The sequence below is a fragment of the Sorex araneus genome, chromosome X, assembly GCF_027595985.1.
Source record: "Sorex araneus isolate mSorAra2 chromosome X, mSorAra2.pri, whole genome shotgun sequence".
NCBI classification, from domain to species: Eukaryota; Metazoa; Chordata; class Mammalia; order Eulipotyphla; family Soricidae; genus Sorex; species Sorex araneus.
The window spans coordinates 331,511,285-331,531,520 of record NC_073313.1 but is presented as its reverse complement, the minus strand read 5'-3'; the positions used below and the strand labels follow the sequence as shown (position 1 = coordinate 331,531,520).

Genomic DNA, 20,236 nt, shown 5'->3' with positions numbered 1-20,236 from the left:
TCGATGAGCAACAAGATGACAGTGACAGTGACATTTATTAGATCTTTTATCCAAAAATGATTCAGACATTTGTCATTAAAAATTTTTGTACACAGTTGTGAATGTTGGCACATTTCACTAAACAGTATCATATATCTTACAGCTTTTGGAAAACTTCATTATGCTCCCCTGAGAAAATGAAAGCAATAAAAGCCAATATCTTACATTATATGAAAATAGCTTTGATTTTCATGGATGCCCTGATTTAAGAAAATCTGATTTAGGAAAATTTAGGAAAATTTCCTGATTTAGGAAAAGCCTTTTCCTACAAATATATCTATCTGGAGCGATAGCACAGCAGTAGGGTGTTCAATTCCTTCGCCCCTCTAGGAGAGCCCAGCAAGCTACCAAGAGTATTGTGCCTGCACGGCAGAGCCTGGCAAGCTATCCGTGGCATATTCGATATGCCAAAAACAGTAACAGTAAGTCTCACAATGAAGACGTTACTGGTGCCTGCTCGAACAAATCGATGAGCAATGGGATGACAGTGATATCTATCTGGAATACACCTCTGACTGGGCTACTAACTAGCTAAGTGACCTTAAGGAAGTTTCCTCACTTTTCAGTGGCTCCAGTTTCTCCACTACAAAACAGAAGTTTGGGACTCAAACCAGTGTTTGTCGATGGGGCATCATCAGCATTGAAGGCAGGAAAAAAATGTGTTTTTGTGAGAGACTATCCCTCAGAGCACAGGATTTTTAAATTTTTTTATTGAATGACTGTGAGATAGACCATTACAGAGTTGTTCATGATTGGATTTTTCTCATACAGTTTCCAACACCCATCCCTCCCGGGGTACATTCCCCAGATTCCCTTTCACCACCACCCCTACTCTCTGCCTGCCTCTATAGTGGGTGCTTTTCTTCTCTCTCTCTCTCTCTCTCTCTCTCTCTCTCTCTCTCTCTCTCTCTCTCTCCCTCTCTCTCTCTCTCTTTCCCTCTGACTTTTCAAGTGTCAGCTGTGGATCCAAAAACATGTATGACAGAAATGGTATGATGGAAATCCACGGGGCATTATAGTTAGAGCAAAGGATTTTTAATGTTCCTGACTTTCCCACAGAGATAGGCTGCACCTCAGCTCCACCACCCAGAGCTCTCATGAGAATCTTCTCAATGGTGACATTACCTCACTTGAGACCAGCTGGGCTAAGTGAACTTTAGACTGTCTCTATTGAAGCAAATTCTGTAATAAAAAAGGCTTTCTCTCTCTCATATGTGGGATATAACAATACAGAGTAAAGGAGTGACAAATGGCCAAAAGCAACTGGACAGTTGGTCTGGAGAACTGAGTTTAACCTGTGGTGGGTGTGAGAGGTTTGTGGGGGCATGGGTGGAAGGAAACAGGCTCTCTAGTGGTGGGTATAAAGTGGGAATAATGTATGCATCGGAGACACTATCATTAGCGGTATTGTAAATCATGGTACCTCAGTAAAAATGGGGGAAATGAGGGACAAGGAAAAAAACTTTAAAAACAATTTAATGTACTTTGAATATTTTTTTGCTCTCTGTGTGCTTATGTACAGACATTTATTTAGATACAGTGGATATTCTTAAATACTTTGATTTGAACAAATGATTTTGACCACATTGGTCTAGTGACACAGAAAGTAACAAAGCTTAAAGAGCCAGAGCAGGGAGAACAGTCCCATTGTCCTGGCCAGGTTCTTACAAATTAAGGGTTCTTGGAATATTTCATAATTGATAAAATCGATAGTCCTTTGCATATGGATTTGCACAGCTTATCAGAGATGTGCTGGGTGGTGGTGAGGGATTAGTTCTCCCTAGATTACAAGCTTCGGGGATTTGTTAGTCTTGGGAGTGTTCTTCAGTCTGTTCTGCCTCCTGTCTGCTTCTCAATGCTCAGGGCAGTTTGGTGGCTTTAAGTCTGAGCGGTGGAGTTGGCCCACGTAGATTTGAAACTCGGTTTTGCCACTCACTGTGTACGATGTCAGAAAGTTACTTAGCCTTTCCAAGCTCACTCTTTTGCTAAGTGAGAAGAATAAAAGCACCTCCTTTATAGATGCTCTATGGAGATTAAAACCTTAAAACAAATATGAAGTATTTGAATCACTCATTGCAGGCCAATGAGTTAGGAAAATAAATGTCAGCAAATACCATTACTAATCAAAGACAAGAAATCCCACTCTTTACTGAAAATCTTGGGCCACCTTTGATCTTTTGTCAGAAAGATCATTTTACCATTCTGTTTCCACAAGCTAAACATGATAAAGCTGATTTTTTATATACTTCTAAGTGACCAATGAAGGTGAATTATAATCTGAGGCACACAATTTTAAAACCCCGATTGTCTGGCTTCAGCAAAGAGTTCCCAAGGAATGATCCTAATGTCCATTCATAATAAAATAAAATAGTTTCCCAAAGCCCAATAGGGTTGACACACAAGAACTTTGGGGAACTGAACACATAATTATTTAAATAATGCTGCTCTAAACCTGTCTCTACTGGCAATGAAAGTCTCATCCAAAAATGGGATTCTGAAGTTTATGAGCTTCACAATGATCTCAGAAAATAAAATTCCAGATTTTTTTAAAAAGACCATCCTGGAAATGACTTTTGCTTAGTAAGTGTCATGAAGAAGTGCTGTCTCTTCTCTATTTGGCAGTTGACACAAAGGTTGTAACTTCTAACTTTTCTTCCTCCAGAAAGAAAGAAGTTGGTTTATTTTTATTCATTCTGCTCTTTGTAAAACCTCCTTTAGGCTCCAACAAATATTCACTTTCACATCAACAGAAAAATGAGGTCATTGGGAGATAAGAAAGCAAAGGCACCTAGGTCTTGGGTTAATTGTGAACCCAGTTATTACTTGACTTCTGGCTGACTCATGGAGTTCTGAGAGAAAAATTCTGACATGTGTATATTCTACCAGCATGGCAGAGATAAGGGGAAGGTGACCTCATGGCAAAGCTACTGTATGTTTTTGTGTTGGAATATACACTTTCTTGTGGAACTCCTTTGTCAATGTTTATGTCTATTCTTAATGGATACAGACACTTAGCCACACTTTTCTCAAAGGCCTACATAGACCTTCCCAAAGATACACTTATACTCTAGAAACCAATATTCCACAATAAAAATATTTTAATACATCAAATTGCATTATCAAAATGACAAGAACCTTTAAAATGATTTGACATGTCATCAATATAAGTATTGATGAAGAATAGGCAACCTGATTCTCAGATCTATTTTTCTAAGTATACAAATTTTTATGCATGTTGATAGGCAATGACTTTAGAATTTATCTAGTTCATTCTCACTTTGATATGAAAGATAAAGAAAGAGAGGATCAATAACCTTCTTAGATCTAAAGTCATTTTCATAGAAAATGTAGGGTGAAAATTACCAAACCATAACCCTTTTATTGCTCGCTTCGAGGTTCTTGAAATTGCGCCCATCTGTTCCCTTATATTTGTGTAGCAATTTGCCCAAAGTACATCAAAGGGACTCGATAAAACTTAATGCATGTTCCTACAGATTTGGTTTACTCTCAGGACAACACTTAAAACGGTTTTTGTGTTATCTGTACCATTGAATTGATAACCCTAAGAACAATCTTAATTTACTCAACAAGCTTACTGGCAAATTCTGGTTGAATCAATGAACGCATTAATGTTGAAATAACACATAACATTTCTCCAAGACAGTCAACAGACGATGGCTTTAGAGTACACTACCTTGCTACGTTATAGAGCATACTCTTGGCTCTTGCTCAGTGATCACTTCTGGTGGTGCTCAGGGAACCACATGTGGTGTTAGAGATCTAACTGGGTCAGCTTCATGCAAGGTAAGTGACTAAAATAGTGAATTATTAACTATTTCTCCAGCCCAATAAGTGTGAATTAAAATAAAATTGGGGTGGGGATGAGGGGGAATGAATGGATTAGGCTAGCCCAGCAGTGCTTCGTGCTTACTCCTGGCTCTGCACACAGGGATCACTCCTACCAGTGTTTGGTGACAATATGGAATGCTGGGGATCAAACCCAGGTAGGCCATGTGCAAGGTAATGCCCTACCTGCTGTACTATTTCTCTAGCCCCACAGTGGGAACATATTAGGAAACTGTTAGGGTCCACAATTCCAACACAAGATATTCATAAGAAGTTCAAAGATTTTATTAAAGAGAGTTACACACATGCACACACACACACACACACACAGAGTTGTTATAGACTGACTGACTGACAGGCCAGGGCTATACCCCATAGAGAAACGGTTGGGGTACAACATCCCACAAACTGCAGGGAAAAGTTTAAGTACTCTAAAACTACATTGTTCTTTCTCCCTAACTCACCTGTAAACTGATTGGTTAGTGCCACCTGTGGGTGCCCCTTTGTTCTATTCTTTCCATGCCAGCCCCACCACTAGATTCCTTCTTTTTACTGATTAGCTGGCACTATCTGCAAGCATTGTAAATTTTGTTCGTTCCATTCTCTTTCCCAAGATGTGGTCTCGGGTTCATGGTCAGCTCAGCTGTCAGTTATATAATCATATAGAAGAGCAAAATGGCTACTAACAACTAAAAAGGCTACACTTTGGTTTAGGTCAAAAATGGCTGTACTTTACTTCTAACAAAACCATAATGAGGCTAAAACGAAGTGGGTTAAAGGAGTAACTATTGAAACCCTGCGAATCATTTGAAAATATTCTTATATAGTATGAAAGTTCAATGTATTTTGAAATGGGATGAATAATAAAATTACTCCCTTTATTCCTTTCTTTGGACACAATTTTTCCCTTGCTGCTTGCATGCTCAAAAAAATTCTTTGGCAAGAAGGAGAGAGAGAGAGAGAGAGAGAGAGAGAGAGAGAGAGAGAGAGAGAGAGAGAGAGAGGAAATGGACTGGACACTGTTGGAGGGATGGGTGTTGGGTCATTGTATGACTGAAACCTGATCATGATCAGCTTTGTAACTATGTATCTCATGATGACTCAATTTAAAAAATTAAAATTGAAAAAATATTGGACTGAAAGTAGAGTAACTACTTTTGTAAAAAATGCCAAAAATACCTAAAATGCAACCAAATGTTCTATTTTTTTTTTCTGCATGGCTTTCCAAAAACTAATTACCTGGGGTTTGGGGTTTTTGGGTTTTTTGTTTGTATTTTTTTCTTCTTCTTCTTATAAAGTTAACAAAGCAAGGCTGTTGATCCCTGAATTAGAAGGTTGATTTGCTTATTTTTCCAAAGGGTGAGGTGGGGACGGAGGTGCGAACGCTGCGGCTGGTCCCTCAGTTTGGCAACATCCGTAGCATGGTGTCGGGTACCGTGATGCGGCATTTTGTGAACTGAAGTACCACCCGTGGCCCGGGTGCCCACAGTGACGGCCCCGAGGGGATGAGGGGTCGCCCCCTCCCCCCCCCACGTTTCAATCCGGGCCGGTGGTGGACACCGACCCCTGCGCCGTTGCCCTGGCCACCACCGTCTCCTCCTGCGACGGGGAACTCCTCCTCTGCCTGTCCCCCCGACGTGACCGTGTTCTCGGGAAAGATGCTGTGGGAACCCTCCAGCGTGACACAGCCCGGGTGGTTCTTGCAGAAGTGCTGGTTCAGGATGGCCTGGAAGGGGAAGCTCTTGCCGCACACGTGACAGTGGAAGGGCTTGTCCCCCGCGTGCTTGCGAATGTGGTACTCCAGCTGGTCCTTGCGGGTGTACTTCTTGCCACACATGCAGCACGCGAAGGGGGTGATGCCCAAGCGCAGACACATGTGGCGGTCCAGGCTGCCCTTCTGGTTGAAGGACTTGGCGCAGTAGCTGCGGGTGGGACGGGGGTTGTAGCCGAACCATCGCTCAGACACCTCCTGCTCCCGGAGATATTCCACGTAGCCGCTGACTCCTCCACCTGCGAGCAAGCAGGGCCGCTTCGGCTCGTCCATTCCCTCCCGAGACTCACTCCCGGCTTGGTGTCTCTTGCTCAGGGTCATTACACTGCCGGAGGGGCTGAACCTGTCAATTTCACTGCCGGTGGGCCGCGCCACCTAGGCCCCGGAAGACCCCAAGGCGTAGTTTTCGGGCCCCACAGAGCTGGTGCCAGTGATGTCCATCATCATTGCAGTGACCTCCTCGGCGCTGCTCCCGTCCTCGCCCCAGGGCTGGTTCTCTGGCCCCAGCCACTCCTCCAGATTTTCGGTCTTGATGTACATGGCCCCCAGTACCCTCACCTCGCCGTCGCTCCTGACCCCATGGTTGGCCACGCCCGTCTCCACGTACCACTGTCCAGCCCAGTTGATGCGCAGCGGCTCTCCACGTCCAAACTGCTCCGTGATCTTCGAAAGAAAATATAGTAACTAGTTTTGTGCATGAAGCAGAAAAACCTAAAATGCAACCAAGTGTTTTTTTTTCCTGCATGCCATTTCAAAATCGAATTACCTGGCGTTTGGGGTTTTTGAGTTTTTTTGTTTGTTTGTTTGCTTCTGTGAGTCCACTCCTAACTTCGCTCAGGGCCTACTCTTGACTCTTCACTCAGGTATCACTTCCTGCAGGGCTTAGGGAACCGTATGTAGTGCTGGGGATTGAATCTGGGTTGACTGCATGCCAGACAAGCACCCTAGCACTGTTCTACTATCATTCCAGCCCTGTACTTCTTTTCTTGTTTAAAACTTAGATTATAGGCTAACCCGCATCATTAATATGATGCACAAGAAACAAAACATTTAGGCAAAAACTGCAAAAGATTTTTTTTTTTGATGATGGAAAGTGGAGTCCCATTATCAGGGGCTCCCAGAGCTCTGATTCCTCCTTCTGGAATTTTTAGTTGCCTCCTGGACATTTTATTCCTTGTCTTAACAGAGTTGGAGCTATAGCTAAGGACTGATACCAGTGTTGGGATTCATGTGATATTGACACCAGCCTAGCACCCTGGTCCCTAGAGAATAATGCACCCTCCCCCCTTACAGTTTACTTGTTCTGGGGACAGGACCCATTCAGAAAATACCATTTTCTCAACAATTCTTTCAGCAAAGAGAAATGCTGCTTTCCCGTAGAATCGAGAACACACAATCATTTTGTTTTTCTTTGAAACAAATGAAGTTTCAAAGTATCTTTGTCTTTCAACACACTGCCCTGTGTTTATAGGAGGGGGGCTAAGAGGGACCCCAAGACCACTTAGGCTATGACTCCCACCTCATCTCTTCAACACAAATCACCCTCCCCTCAGCCAAAGGCAATTAAGTCTCCACTTAGATTGTGTCCTGGCTCTGAGAAGCCCAGAGGACCACACAACCCCTGTAAAAAGAGCTGCTTACACACACAGAGGGAAAAGAAACCTGGCTTCATTTGCTATCACATTTCTCAAACCCCCAATTCCCTCAGAACTGCAGCACCTGGAACCCACAAAAACACCTAGGGCTTAACTGACCCTTATTTCTCAACCGCCTGCTTTTGACATTAGTCAGTACTCTTTTCTTCTAATTTCTCCATCTAGGAACCAAGTTTTCTCTGAGGGCTCCTTAAAAATTGCCAACATTGTTAGCATGGGATACAGTGTAAACTCAAAACACCAAATTTCTAGGAATCTCAGTAAGAAACTGGGCTAGTTGTGCGAACTTATCAATTTTCCTTTCTTTGTTCACTTATGTATGCATTGATTTAGTGAACTAAAGTCATTATCCTTGTAATGCTTACTTCCTAAGATTGTGTTACAATTAATCGGAGAGTCCATGGAAACCATATGAATTTTTCACTGTGCACACACAATTTTGACAAGTTATCAAAAATTATCATTATTAGTACGATTATTAAGAGAATGAAGGTAGGGACTGAGGGTAAGGTTTAGCAGTAAAGCATTTGTCTTGCATATGTGAGGCAAAGGAAATGCCAAGGAAGGAGGGAGAAAGAGGGTAAAACAGATTTTCTCCTTGGGGATAATTTTTCTCCAAGGGACCTTTTGGTTAAATTTAAACAATTTGTAGGAAAAGTGCTCAGGTCCAAACTCCCATCTTGAGTCCATAGGTCAATGAACAAAAATTACTCGAACCATCTCAATTCCATGGTACTTCTTTAAGGTGTCCCTAAACAAAAAGAAATACCTAAGGGCACCATTTACTAAGTATCTCACACTGAGACAACTAAGTAAGTGTTCATGTTTTAATCATTTAGCAGCTGTTTGGGAAAAATACCCCTATATCTAAAGAAAAGCAACATGATTTCTTATTTTACTTGTAATTACCCACAATTGCCAGTGGAGTGGTGCCTCCTGTTGGGTCCCTGTGGTTTGTCACACCTGGGAATGAGACTGAACACTGCCACCCTCCTGTCCTGTATCACGCCATTTTTGTGAGACACTGGCATTTGATCACAACAATAACCTATGTTCAGCTTAAAATTTTTATATCATTGAAAGGAAGGTAATGACTTAATGTTGATGCTATGAGCTACTTTATGCTAGAAAATTTGCTCTGGTTTCTCTGGATGTCAACGATGCCTGTTTTAGTCATAAGCAAATGGGACTACACCTCAAAAGAAACAGTAACTAAACTACAGAGAGAGCCCATGGAATGTGAAAGAATATTTACCCAGTACCCATCTGATAAGGGATTAATATCCAGGATATATGAGACACTAATAGAATAGTACAAAAAAAATAGTCCAACCCTATCAAAAAATAGGGAGAAGAAATGAACAGAAGCTTCCTCAAAAAAAAAAAAAATACAAGTGGCCAAAAGGCACATGAAAAAATGCTCTACATCTCTAATCATCAAGGAGATGCAAATCAAAATAATGAGACACCATCTCACACTACAGATACTGTTACACATTCAAAAGAACAAAAGCAACCAGTGTTGGCACAGATGTGGGGAGAAAGGGATGCTCCTTCATTGTTGGTGGGAATGATGACTGATCCAGCCATTTGGGAAAACAATATGAGAATTCCTCCAAAAAACTAGAAATTGAGCTGAAAGATGAAGTCATGAAATTTGTTTATAAGTGGATGGTCATGGGGAGTATCATGCTAAGTGAAATGAGTCAGAAAGAGAGTGACAGACATAGAATGACTGTACTCATTTGTGAAATATAAAATAACACAGTATGAGACTGACATCCAAGGGCAGTAGACACAAGGGCCAAGAATATTGCTCCATAGTTGGAAGTCTGCTCAAGAGGTGGGGGAGAAGGCAGCTGGAATATAGAAGGGATCACTAAGTCAATGATGGTTGGAGGAATCATTTGGGATGAGAGATATGTGCTGAACATAGATAAAGGACCAAAGGTGATACTCTCAGTATCTACATTGCAAACCATAATGCCCAAAAGTAGAGAAAGTGTATGGGGAAAATTGTCTGCCATAGAGACAGAGGGAGGGTTTGGAAGCGGGGAGGGGGTGGGATACTGGGTACATTGGTGGTAGAAAATGTGCACTGGTGGAGCAATGGGTGTTCAATCATTGTATGACTGAAACTCAAACATGAAAGTTTTGTAACTGTATCTCACTGCAATTCAATTTAAAAAAGAAAAAAAAAGATTTAAAAAATAAATTTCACTCCACGACACACAAAAAAATGTCTGTTTCCTTCAGAAACACAAAATATCATGATGCCCTTGTGAATTTTCTATGACTCCCAAGATATCAAAGGCTATATGTGAGGACTTCTGATAAAACCCTGGATCTAACACATCAATTCAGGGACATCACCATCTGTGTCCTGTGAGTCTTACAGAGTGGTAGATAAGACCAACAATCATTGGAGTTTTATCTAGAGTTGCCTTATTGCATGATTTGATGGATGCAATAAAACAAAACCAGTGTGGTGCCACTGAGCCAAGTTCTCAGTCCTGAGGGAAGTCTACCTCATTTTGTTCCTAGCAGGTTTTTCATTTGGCAACAAGTCCACAATTATAGATTGTATAATCCTTCCTAAACAATGACTGGGATGTGGAAGAAAACTGTTATTTGGGCCACATCAACGATGTCCAAGGGTTGTTCTTGGCTTTGCAGTCTGGAATCACTCCTGGCCGTGCTCAAAGGACCATATGGCATGCTGAGGATCAAATCCAGGTCAGCTGCAACTGCCCTACCTGCCATTTCAACCCCAATCATTGTTAGTCTTAATTAGATACATCCATTAGGGTGTTGGCTACTGACATCAGATCTCACATCTTATTACTTCTAGTTTTCAGGGAAGATATTAACTCTACTTGAACTAGTCATTTTCTGCAAATCATCAACTAGGAAAGATGTCTGGGACTTTAAGACTGATGGCCTTTTGTGCAGGTCCCCGGCTAGATGTAGCTTATGACACGGATACAGGTTTTCTGGCCTTCCAGTGTTCTATACTCTGGATCTTCACCCTCCTCTCTAAATGAGTGTTTTTTAAACTTGGAGGAAGAACTGAAGAGGCAGGGAAAATCCCCAGATCCCTGCCAAACTGGAAGCAATCAAAAGAACAACAAAAAAAAACTACGTAGTAGAGAAGTATTCTGATCTCAGCCTGTCACCTGGTGGTCCGAAGCAGGCCCACCAGAACATCCTCACCCTACAGTCTATCAATCCCACACAGCTTCAGGTTGATATAGGCATGAACGGAGAGTGCCCCCTAGTGGCAGCAGTGAACCGCCAACCTTTTGAACTCCTCATTTTTTTTTTTTTAAATTTTTTATTAGTGAATCACCGTGAGGTACAGTTACAAACTTAGGAACTTTCGTGTTTGCATTTCAGTCACACAGTGATAGTTTACCCATCCCTCAACCAGTGCCCATTCTCCTCTACCAATGATCCCAGTATCCTTCCCACCACCCCCATCCCCACACCCACCACCCCACCCTGCCTCTGCAGCAGGGCATTCCCTTTTGCCCATTTACTTAACCTTTAAAACCAACATGAATCCTTTAAAACCAACATGAATCCGAAAGTGAACTCCTCATTTCTTGTTTCGGATTCATGTTGGTTTTAAAGGTTAGGTAAGTCAATGATGACTGGAGGGATCGCTCAGGATGGGAGGTGTGCTGAAAGTAGACAAAGGACCAAACATGATGGTCTCTCAGTATCTGTAATTGCAAACCATAATGCCCAGTTAAAAGAAAAGTGCCTGCCATTGAGGCAGGGGTGGGGTTGGGTAGGGGTGGCAGGAGGGCTACTGGTGACATTGGTGGCAGAAAATATACACTGGTGGAGGATGGGTGTTCGATCACTGTATGACTGAAATTCAATCATGGAAACTTTTTAATTGTATCTCACGGTGACTCAATTTTTAAAAAGTTTAAGAATTAGACATTTACAATGAAATGCTACTCAGTTGGGATCACCATGACAAAGATAGTTGGAAATGCTGGTTGAAAACAGGTCAAGGAACAAACATGATAATGTCTCAGTATCTGTATTGCAAACCAAAATGTCCCAGAGAGGAGAGAAAGAGAGACAGGGACTGAGAGAGAGAGAAAGAAGGAAAGTGTCTGCCTTAGAGACAGGCTAGGGGAAGGGTGGCAGGAGGGGAACTAGGGCCAGTAGTGGTGGGAGATGTACACTGGTGGAGGGATGGGTGTTGGAACACTGTATGACTGAAACCTGACTAACTTTATGATCAGCTTTGTAACTCTGTATCTCACAGTGATCAAAACAATTTTTTTAAAAAAAGAATTAGATGTTTAAAAATGCCATCTTTGCCTTTATTGGGACATTTCTCCAAATTCTGGTGATTTCTACACACCTTCATGCCTCCATGCCTGGATGAGTGTGGGCCACTCCCTCCCTCAACACATCTTCCCAGTGATTTACATACTAGGAGAGAAATTTATACTCAACTCATCTGCGGCAGAGAGAAGGTGACTTAAAATGCTGGGGCAGATGCTTTGCATGTTGGATCCCTGGGCAGTGTCCTCCCACATCTATAAAGTCAACTCATTACACCTCTATTCATCTACCACTTTCTTTTTTTTTTAGGACAGAGCTGTAAATTTCACACACACACAAACACACACACATACACACACTCACACACACTCTGGGATCATGCCTGCTTCCCACAACAGGGAGAAAGGTATGACTGCTGGAGAGTTGGACTGAGTGGCTTAGGGAAACTTTAAAGGAAGAATGAAAAGAAAAAAGTGTTTTCCCACTGTCCCACCTCCCTACCCCCCATGAAGTTTCTCACACCTGCCACTTCTCAGTGTCAGAGTGATACTGGAAGCCCAGAAGGAAGGGGCTGAGGAGAAGGACAGACAGCAACTAACAGAGCCTCTAATCCAGGTTCAAAGAGCTGATCTGCTACCAAAGTGTCCCGCACACATCCATGGGCATTTAAACTGGATTATGAGGCTAAATACTCACCGTGATAAGGAATATAGGGTTGTCTCACTTATCTCCCCAAAACATGGCAGGGCAGTATAGGCTCATGAACTCAGAGTTTCGTATCAGGTTAAATGTTTCTCTAACATTGCTAATAGAACACTATTGCTGACAATATACATTATCTAATGAATAAATTAAATATATACTATATAATACAAGTTAAAAGCAGGTTTCCCAAGACCATCCAGTTCCCTTCTCTATGGATCAGCAAAGTTTCCTATGACAGAATACTTAAGAAAAACTAACTCCTAGTTTCCCTTTATGAGGATATTAACAGTTTTTATGTTAGCCATGCTTTCAGGGTTTACTTCTGGCTCTGTGCTCAGGAATTACTCCTAGTGGGGCTCATGGCTGTCCAGAATCAAACCCCAGTTGGCCGTGTGAAAGACAATCACATACTCACTGTACTATCACTCTGGCCCCAGGTATTATTATTTTTACTTCTGTGCAGAAGACATTCTGAAAGATGCGATCTCTCCTGATTAGAGCAAAACAGATCTCCCACTGTGATGGGCAAACCTCTGTCCTTCCCAGCATGCTGAGACCCTAACCCCTTAACCAACAGCTCTGCTTGGAGACAGATCTTCAATTATCGAATGAAGTCACCAGGATGACCTTTAACCCAGTGTCAGAGGCATTTGCAGCAGAACCACTGAAATACTGAAATACAGACACAAGAAAAAGGTAGGAAGGAGAGAGTCCCAGAAGAAATGAACCTTGCTGGTACCTTGAGCTTGGACTTCTTTTTTTTTTTTTTTTTTGGGTCATACCCAGTGATGCACAGGGGCTACTCCTGGCTCTTCACTCAGGAATTACCCCTGGCGGTGCTCAGGGGACCATATGGGATGCTGGGATTAGAACCCGGGTCGGCCGCGTGCAAGGCAAACGCCCTACCCACTGTGCTATCACTCCAGCCCCCGAGCTTGGACTTCTGACGTCCACGACTGAGAGGGGGAAATTCAGTTGTCATTAGTCTCAAAAACTAATACAGCTACACTGAGAGCTTTTCTGATAATTGTAATGTGAAGCAGAATTGAAAATGGTACTGATTAGAATAGAACTGAGATTCCAAAGCAGGCGGTTCTCACTCTGGAATCCTTAAGGAAATGGAAAAATGTTATTAATGATTCACCCTCTTGACCTGTTTTGAAACAATGCCTTTCCCAAGCTATTTAAGAGGACCTTGGAGAAAGAATTTAGGGGGTTTCATGAGGAAGGAGTTTCTTTCTTTCGTTTTTTTTTTTTGGTGAGGATACATAACCAAAAGTACTCAGGGTTTACTCCTGGCTTGGCACTTAGGGATCATTCCTGGCAGGTTCAGGGGAACACATGGGGTGCTGGAAATCGAACCTGGATTGGAGGCGTGCAAGGCAAACACCCTACGTGCTATGCTATTGCTCCACCCCAGTAGACTGCTTTTTAAGTGGCATCAAGGGCTAAGCAAGAAGCTTCTTTACCTTTCAGCACCTCAGCATCCCTCTGTTCAAGTGCAACACAGGTGTCTGAGCTCCGCATCTTCAGGCATTTCTCCAAGTGCTCTGGTGTGAACAAGGCTCCAAAAAGCAAAACACAGACACAATCCATGGGGCTTCCCCAAGCTCTGCAAACACATTTCTGCCCAATGGACTGTGTGTGCACAGTATGATGAGGACTTAAAGCAATAACAGCTCATTTTTTCCAGTCTGCATCAGTGGGGCTCAAAGGCAAAATCTGTTTTTGAGTGAGCACGCAGAGAGGAGCTTGGACAAAATCCTGGCCTGCAGGGAGAGTACTGCATGGTTTCAGGCTTCTTCCAACTGCCTACAAGCTGCTGGGAAATAGGTCGCGAAGTCTGCTTCAAGGCACTGTAGAGATATCTATTAAAAATAGGAATAGAACTTCTTTATGGCCCAACAATACCACTTATTGGCATCTATGCCCAACACAAAACATTCATTCTAAAGGATATATGCACACTTATGTTCACTGCAACACTTGGTAAAATAACCCATAGTTATTGTACCATACAATAACAATCCAAATGCTCAACTATGGGTGTAAGGATCAAGAAGTTGTGTACTCAGTAGAAATGACATCTGTACCTATATGTCCATTGCAGCACTGTTCACAATAGCCAAAATCTGGAAACAACCCAAGTGCCCTAGAACAGATGACTGGTTAAAGAAACTTTGGTACATCTACACAATGGAATACTATGAAGCTGTTAGGAGAGATGAAGTCATGAAATTTGCTTATAAACGGATAGATATGGAGAGTATCATGCTAAGTGAAATGAGTCAGAAAGAGAGGGACAGACATAGAAGGACTGCACTCATTTATGGAATGCAGAATAACATAACATGAGGCTGACACCCAAGGACGGTAGATACAAGGGCCAGTGGGATTGCCCCATAGCTGGAAGCCTGCTTCATGACTGGAGGGGAGAAGGCAGATGGACTACAGAAAGGATCACTAAGAAAATGATGGCTGGAGGAACCAGTTGAAATGGGAGATGCATGCCGAAAGTAGATTACGGACCAAACATGATGACCTCTCGGTGTCTGTGTTGCAAGCCATAATGCCAAAAAGTAGAGAGAGAGTATGGGTAATATTGTCTACCATGGAGGCAGGGGGAGGTTGGGAAAGGGGGGGCATACCCAGGATACTGGTGGTAGGGAATGTGCACTGGTGGAGAGATGGGTGTTTGATCATTGTGTGATTGTAACCCAAACATGAAAGCCTGTATCTCACAGTGATTCAATAAAATTTTTTAAAAAAGGAGTTGTGTACTATAGTACTAAATTTCTAGTTTTCTGAGGAAGGACAATATTGTCTTCCCCAAAGGCTGGACCTTCCCAGTTGACACCCCAGCAGCAGTGAGTGAGGGCCTTTTTCCTCCCATATCCTAGCCAACACTAGTTCTTTTTTAATGAGTGCCATTCTCTGTGGTGTGAAGTGATATCTCAATGTTTTGATTTTCATTTCCCTAATGATTAGTGATACAGAGCATTTTTATATGATTTTTGGTCATTTGTTTTTATTCTTTGAAGAAGTTCCGGTTCATCTGCACTTTCATGTTCACTGCAGCTCTGTGTACAATGGCCAAGATATGGAAACAATCCAAATGCCCGAGAACAGATGACTGCATAAAGAAAGCATGTTACTTATGGAGAGTAAGACACTACTCAGCCACAAGAAAAGATAAAGTCATGACATTTGCTGCAACATGGGTGGATCTGTAGAGTATCATGTGGAGTGAAATCAATAAGATGTAGAGTAACAGACTCAGAATGATCACTCTCATATATAGGATATAAAGAAATTTCAAAAGGGAATATCAAATGCTCAATAGCAATAGACACAAAGAACAGAACTGGTCTCCAGTAGGAAGCTTGCCTCTGGGGCGAGGGTGAGGAGACGGGATAAGTTAGGTTAGAGAAGACTAGGAAAATGGAGAGGGGGGAAAGTGCTTGCGACAGAGGTAGGCTTCGGGTGGAAGGGAAACTGGGGACATTGGTGGAGGGTTATGGGCACTGGAGAAAGGATTGATATTGGAACAATATATACCTGAAACTCAGTTATAAATGCTTGTAATCTTGTACTTCATAATGATTCAATAAAAAAATGTAAAAAAAGAAGCTGTGCTGCATATACACAACATGAAACTATGCAGCCCCAAGAAAGAACAGAACCATATAATCTCCGTAACATGAATGGACCTAGAGGAGAGCATGCTAAGTGAAGTCAGTCAGAAGGAAAGGGATAGAAACAGAAATGATCTCTCTCATATGTTGGACTTAAGGGTACACGGAGAGATGAGAGATAGCAAGAAAGGTGAGGGGTGTGGTGTTGGAATTATGTGCATGGATACCATCATTAAGAGTATTGTGAATCACAGAATGCCAATCAGTAAAAGGAAGTCAAACATTTTCAGGGGTTGGGCACTTCCAATGCATGCGGCCAACCTGGGCTCAATCCCTGGCACCCTATATTGTCCCCTGAACACTTCTAGGGGTGATGCCTATTCATGAAACCAGATGTAACCCCTAAGCATTGTCTGGTGAGTGCACGCGCACACACACACACATGCATGCACACACACACGCACACGCGTACATGCACACACACACACACTCACACACACACACACAAATCAACCAGTACTCTTACCACCACCTAGACTGGGGAAAGGCATTTTTAGCATGCTCATTTTGATGCCTGCTGGTTCTCTCCATCACAGATACTATTTCTTTTTATACTAACGTGGCTACAGAAAGATCTTCTCATTTGTCAAAATCATCATTATCATCACCATTTCCAGACCCTCTTTTCATCAAAAGAGATATCTGAAGTCAGACTTTTCAAAAAAGACTTTTAAGTTCTAAGAACTGCTTTTCCCTTCTGTCTTGGACTTCTTTTCATAGTTTCCCTGACACTGACCCCTTTTTTTTCTCGGTGTGCTACTCTGTACATCTCCTCCACTGAAGTCCTGGGGTTTGGGAAGTCATGAGACTGACATTCTGGCTTCTTCAGAAGGTCTGAAAGCCGTGCCCTGGGCACTGGCACAACCCTGACAGCTCTGTGCTTCATGCTATTACCTCTGATTAAGGGATGGGAGGAAGGCCTCAGGACTAAAGCGTGAAAGGCAGAGAAAGACAGTCTCTGTGCTTCCCCTCAGACCAGCGCCACTTCCCAGGGCAGCCTGGAAGCAGGAAGCACCCAACCCTGCCAGAGTTCCACAGGACAAGCACTCACACTTGCTGCATGTGTGTCTTTGCAGAGTTTTTAACTTGCAACCCCCCTCCCACGTACTCCTCCCAGGATCACGTCCTTCCCGGCAGTTATCCAGGAAGAGGCCACCACTTTACTTTGTACCTTGCACCCGGGCCTGGATTTCTTTGCCTGTTAGATGGTAATTTCTCTTAGACTGTTTCCTGGCCCCATTTTCATGAGGTTTCCAGTAAACTTCCTCCAGACTGGTCAAGTATGTCTGTTAGCATACGAAAGCAGACTAATTTGTGAAAAGTTAATTTGCCAGGCAAGCAATTAACTTAATCACCAGGGAGTTTTTTGAAGCTGCTAGTGTGCTCCCAACATCCTCTGCCCCCTGAAGCTGTCAAAAAAAACCAAAATGTTTTCCTTTGGGCCCAAGAAAATCTGCAGAATCACAACAAAAGCAAGACCAAAAGCAGAAAACAAGTTATTTTGCTATTAAAGGGGGCTACTTCTATCTAGTTCTGGGGTTTTTTTGAGAACTAACTCGGTGAATGCAAATCCAGTACTGGGCTAGTATGACAGGCAATACTTGTTACCCAATAAATGCTAGTGATTATCACTATTGAAATCATTAACTTCACACATACATTTCAATGATAGAAATTAAACAATATATTAGATGAAAAAAATTACATAACACTTTAAATAGGAATAGCAGGTAAAAAAACAACTAGCAGTTGTCATTTACTTAAGTGGTTCAAATTTAAGTAAATGATGAGATAATATTTAAGACAAATGATGGGACAATATTAATGAGTCCATATTTAAATAAATGAAATTAGATGGTCTCATCATTTACCCAGGATGGAGGGACTGGAAGTCGTATCAATATCCAATTGCTAATAATTTCACCAGTTAAGTCTCTGTATTGAAGCCTCCATTGACTCTCAACAGGTGAGGTCCTGAGAGCTTCCGGGCTGAGGAGGGAGACTGTTGGAGATATGGGGAGAGTGGCATGTGCAGAGGGACTTCTGTGCCCTTTCCTCACACCCTATAGCATATACAAGTCATCTTGAAGTAAAATGTTTCTCTAAGCACTATGAGATGTGAGCTATTCCAATCAATCAGCCAAGTCCCTTGAAGGGGGTCATGAGCATCTTTTGATGCAAATGATGCAGGAATGTCAATGGCAGGTCTCTGTGCTCATCCACAATTCCCAGGTTCTTCAATATTGTCAATAATGAAAATATTGAGTAATAAAAATGCTTAAACTCAGAGTCAGATAGTAGAAAAGTTAATTGGAAAGTAGAAGAGAGAGGAAGAGAAACTCCCCAAGTGGGGAGGAACTTAGTATAGGACTAAGTTAAAGGAGAGTTTTGAATAGGCCCTTTTAAAGACTCCTTGCTTTTCTTATTCATTGGCAAGTGTCCACAAAAGATGCCAGAAAATCACGGGGATGTCTAGCTGGTCTAAATCTCTCTGGGCATTATTGTCCTTTATCTTAGTTAATCTGTCAGCCTAGGCTCCAAGGCAAAACTTTATAGTCCTGGGAAGTTCCAAGAACTTGCTGAGATAAGACAGGGAGGATAAATTGTGTGTCAGGTTGATGGGGGAGAGATGGAACATCTGGCAAGAGGAAACTGTGGCTTCTGCTCTCACTGGAAAGGGGAAACTGAGGCTTCCTCTTTCATTTCCACCCTCAGATATGAAACCCTGACTGAAGCCAAGAAATGGGGCATTGAACCTATCTACTACTTTATGCCAACTTTGGAGACATTATCTAGTGTCCCTGTGTAGTCAAGGAGTCTTAGGAAGACAGAGGCCTGGAGGTCCACAATACCATGCCTTGGTCACTTGTATCTGTGGTGCCTAATTAATCACCATTTGTAGTGTGATGGGTTCAGGCCTAGAGGAAACAAACCTGACAAGAAGGATATAAGGCCAGGTGCTGTCAGTTATGACAAACAGAGGTCTGACAAGGGACTGAGAAGGGAAGGACCCAAGCGAGCCAAGATCAAGTATTTTCCATGAAAGCAACTCCTAATAACTTTATTCCCAGTATTGGAAGGCCTTCTTCATAGGCTAAAAATTGATCTGGATATATCTAGACTTATTTACAAAGAATCAACATTCATTTCCAAGCACAGTATTCACAAAGAAATAACATTCATTTGAAGCATAGTATGAAATGAACTCCTGTCTAGGGGATGGGTGTAATATTTGAATGTGGAGGGTCAGTTGTGTTCCCAGTATAGTGGGCCCTTGTAGGTTTCTTTTTGAACAGGCATGCTACTAAAACACAGCCGTTAAAACAGAGGAGAGATGCTGAGATGATTTTCTTCTAGTGTCCAATCATATAGATTATCTGGCTGGGTCTAGGTCGTCCAGGTTACCAAGCATCACCTAGGCCACCCATGTGACATTTCAATGGTAATCTTTCTTAAGGGCCATTTTTCTGAGCTTGCTCTGCCTGTTCCTCTTGTCGTGTGGCTTAGATAGGAGAACAAGGACATGGATATCTCTTTAGAACAAAAGAAAATGTGCAAGAGACTGGAAGCTATTAGAGGTTATTCTTGTCCTTTTATTTGAGGGGGTCCTTTCTGATGAAGCAATTACAGATTAGCAAGACCCCAATTAAAATAACTTCAAACAGAGCCCCAGTTCCTAGAAATAAACCTACTACATGCTTTAAAGATAGTGGCTTATTTTACTCTGGATTCTAACTCGAAGTTTTATTATCACTCTATGGAAGAGAATTTGGTTTTTACACCAAAACTTTGTCCCTGAAATAAAGCACAATTTTCTCTTCACTTTTTACAATTAACATAAGATTATTTGTCTTTAGTAAAAGTGGCTGTTATTTTGCATAGGTGCAACAAGAACTGGCATAGTGACATTTAACATTAGACTTAGTTAAATTAGAGCAAGGTGGCTTTTCCCAGAAAATATTTGGTTCATATTTTCCAACTGCAGGCTTCAGGGTAGTCTGTTTTAGATTGCCTCATCCTAGAAGGATCCTTCTTTTCGGTCTTGGAGGGTATAGAGACTCTGTTTCCTCCATTCTCTTCTGACTAGTGACTGTCCCTTGAAGACATTGCCTTCCTACCAATATACTTTTTGATGAGCTCTGTCCCAGGCTGTCCTAGGTTAGCACAAAGCCTGCCCTGGGTTCCCCTTGAGGCTCTTGGTGGATCCCACATTTTGG

General features: G+C 42.3%; 1 pseudogene; it reads right to left on the bottom strand.

Moving 5' to 3' along the window:
* Window positions 1–5,421: 5,421 nt before the first annotated feature.
* On the bottom strand, window positions 5,422–7,056 carry LOC101555993 (zinc finger and BTB domain-containing protein 37-like; annotated as a pseudogene).
* Between the last annotated feature and the right edge of the window lie 13,180 nt (window positions 7,057–20,236).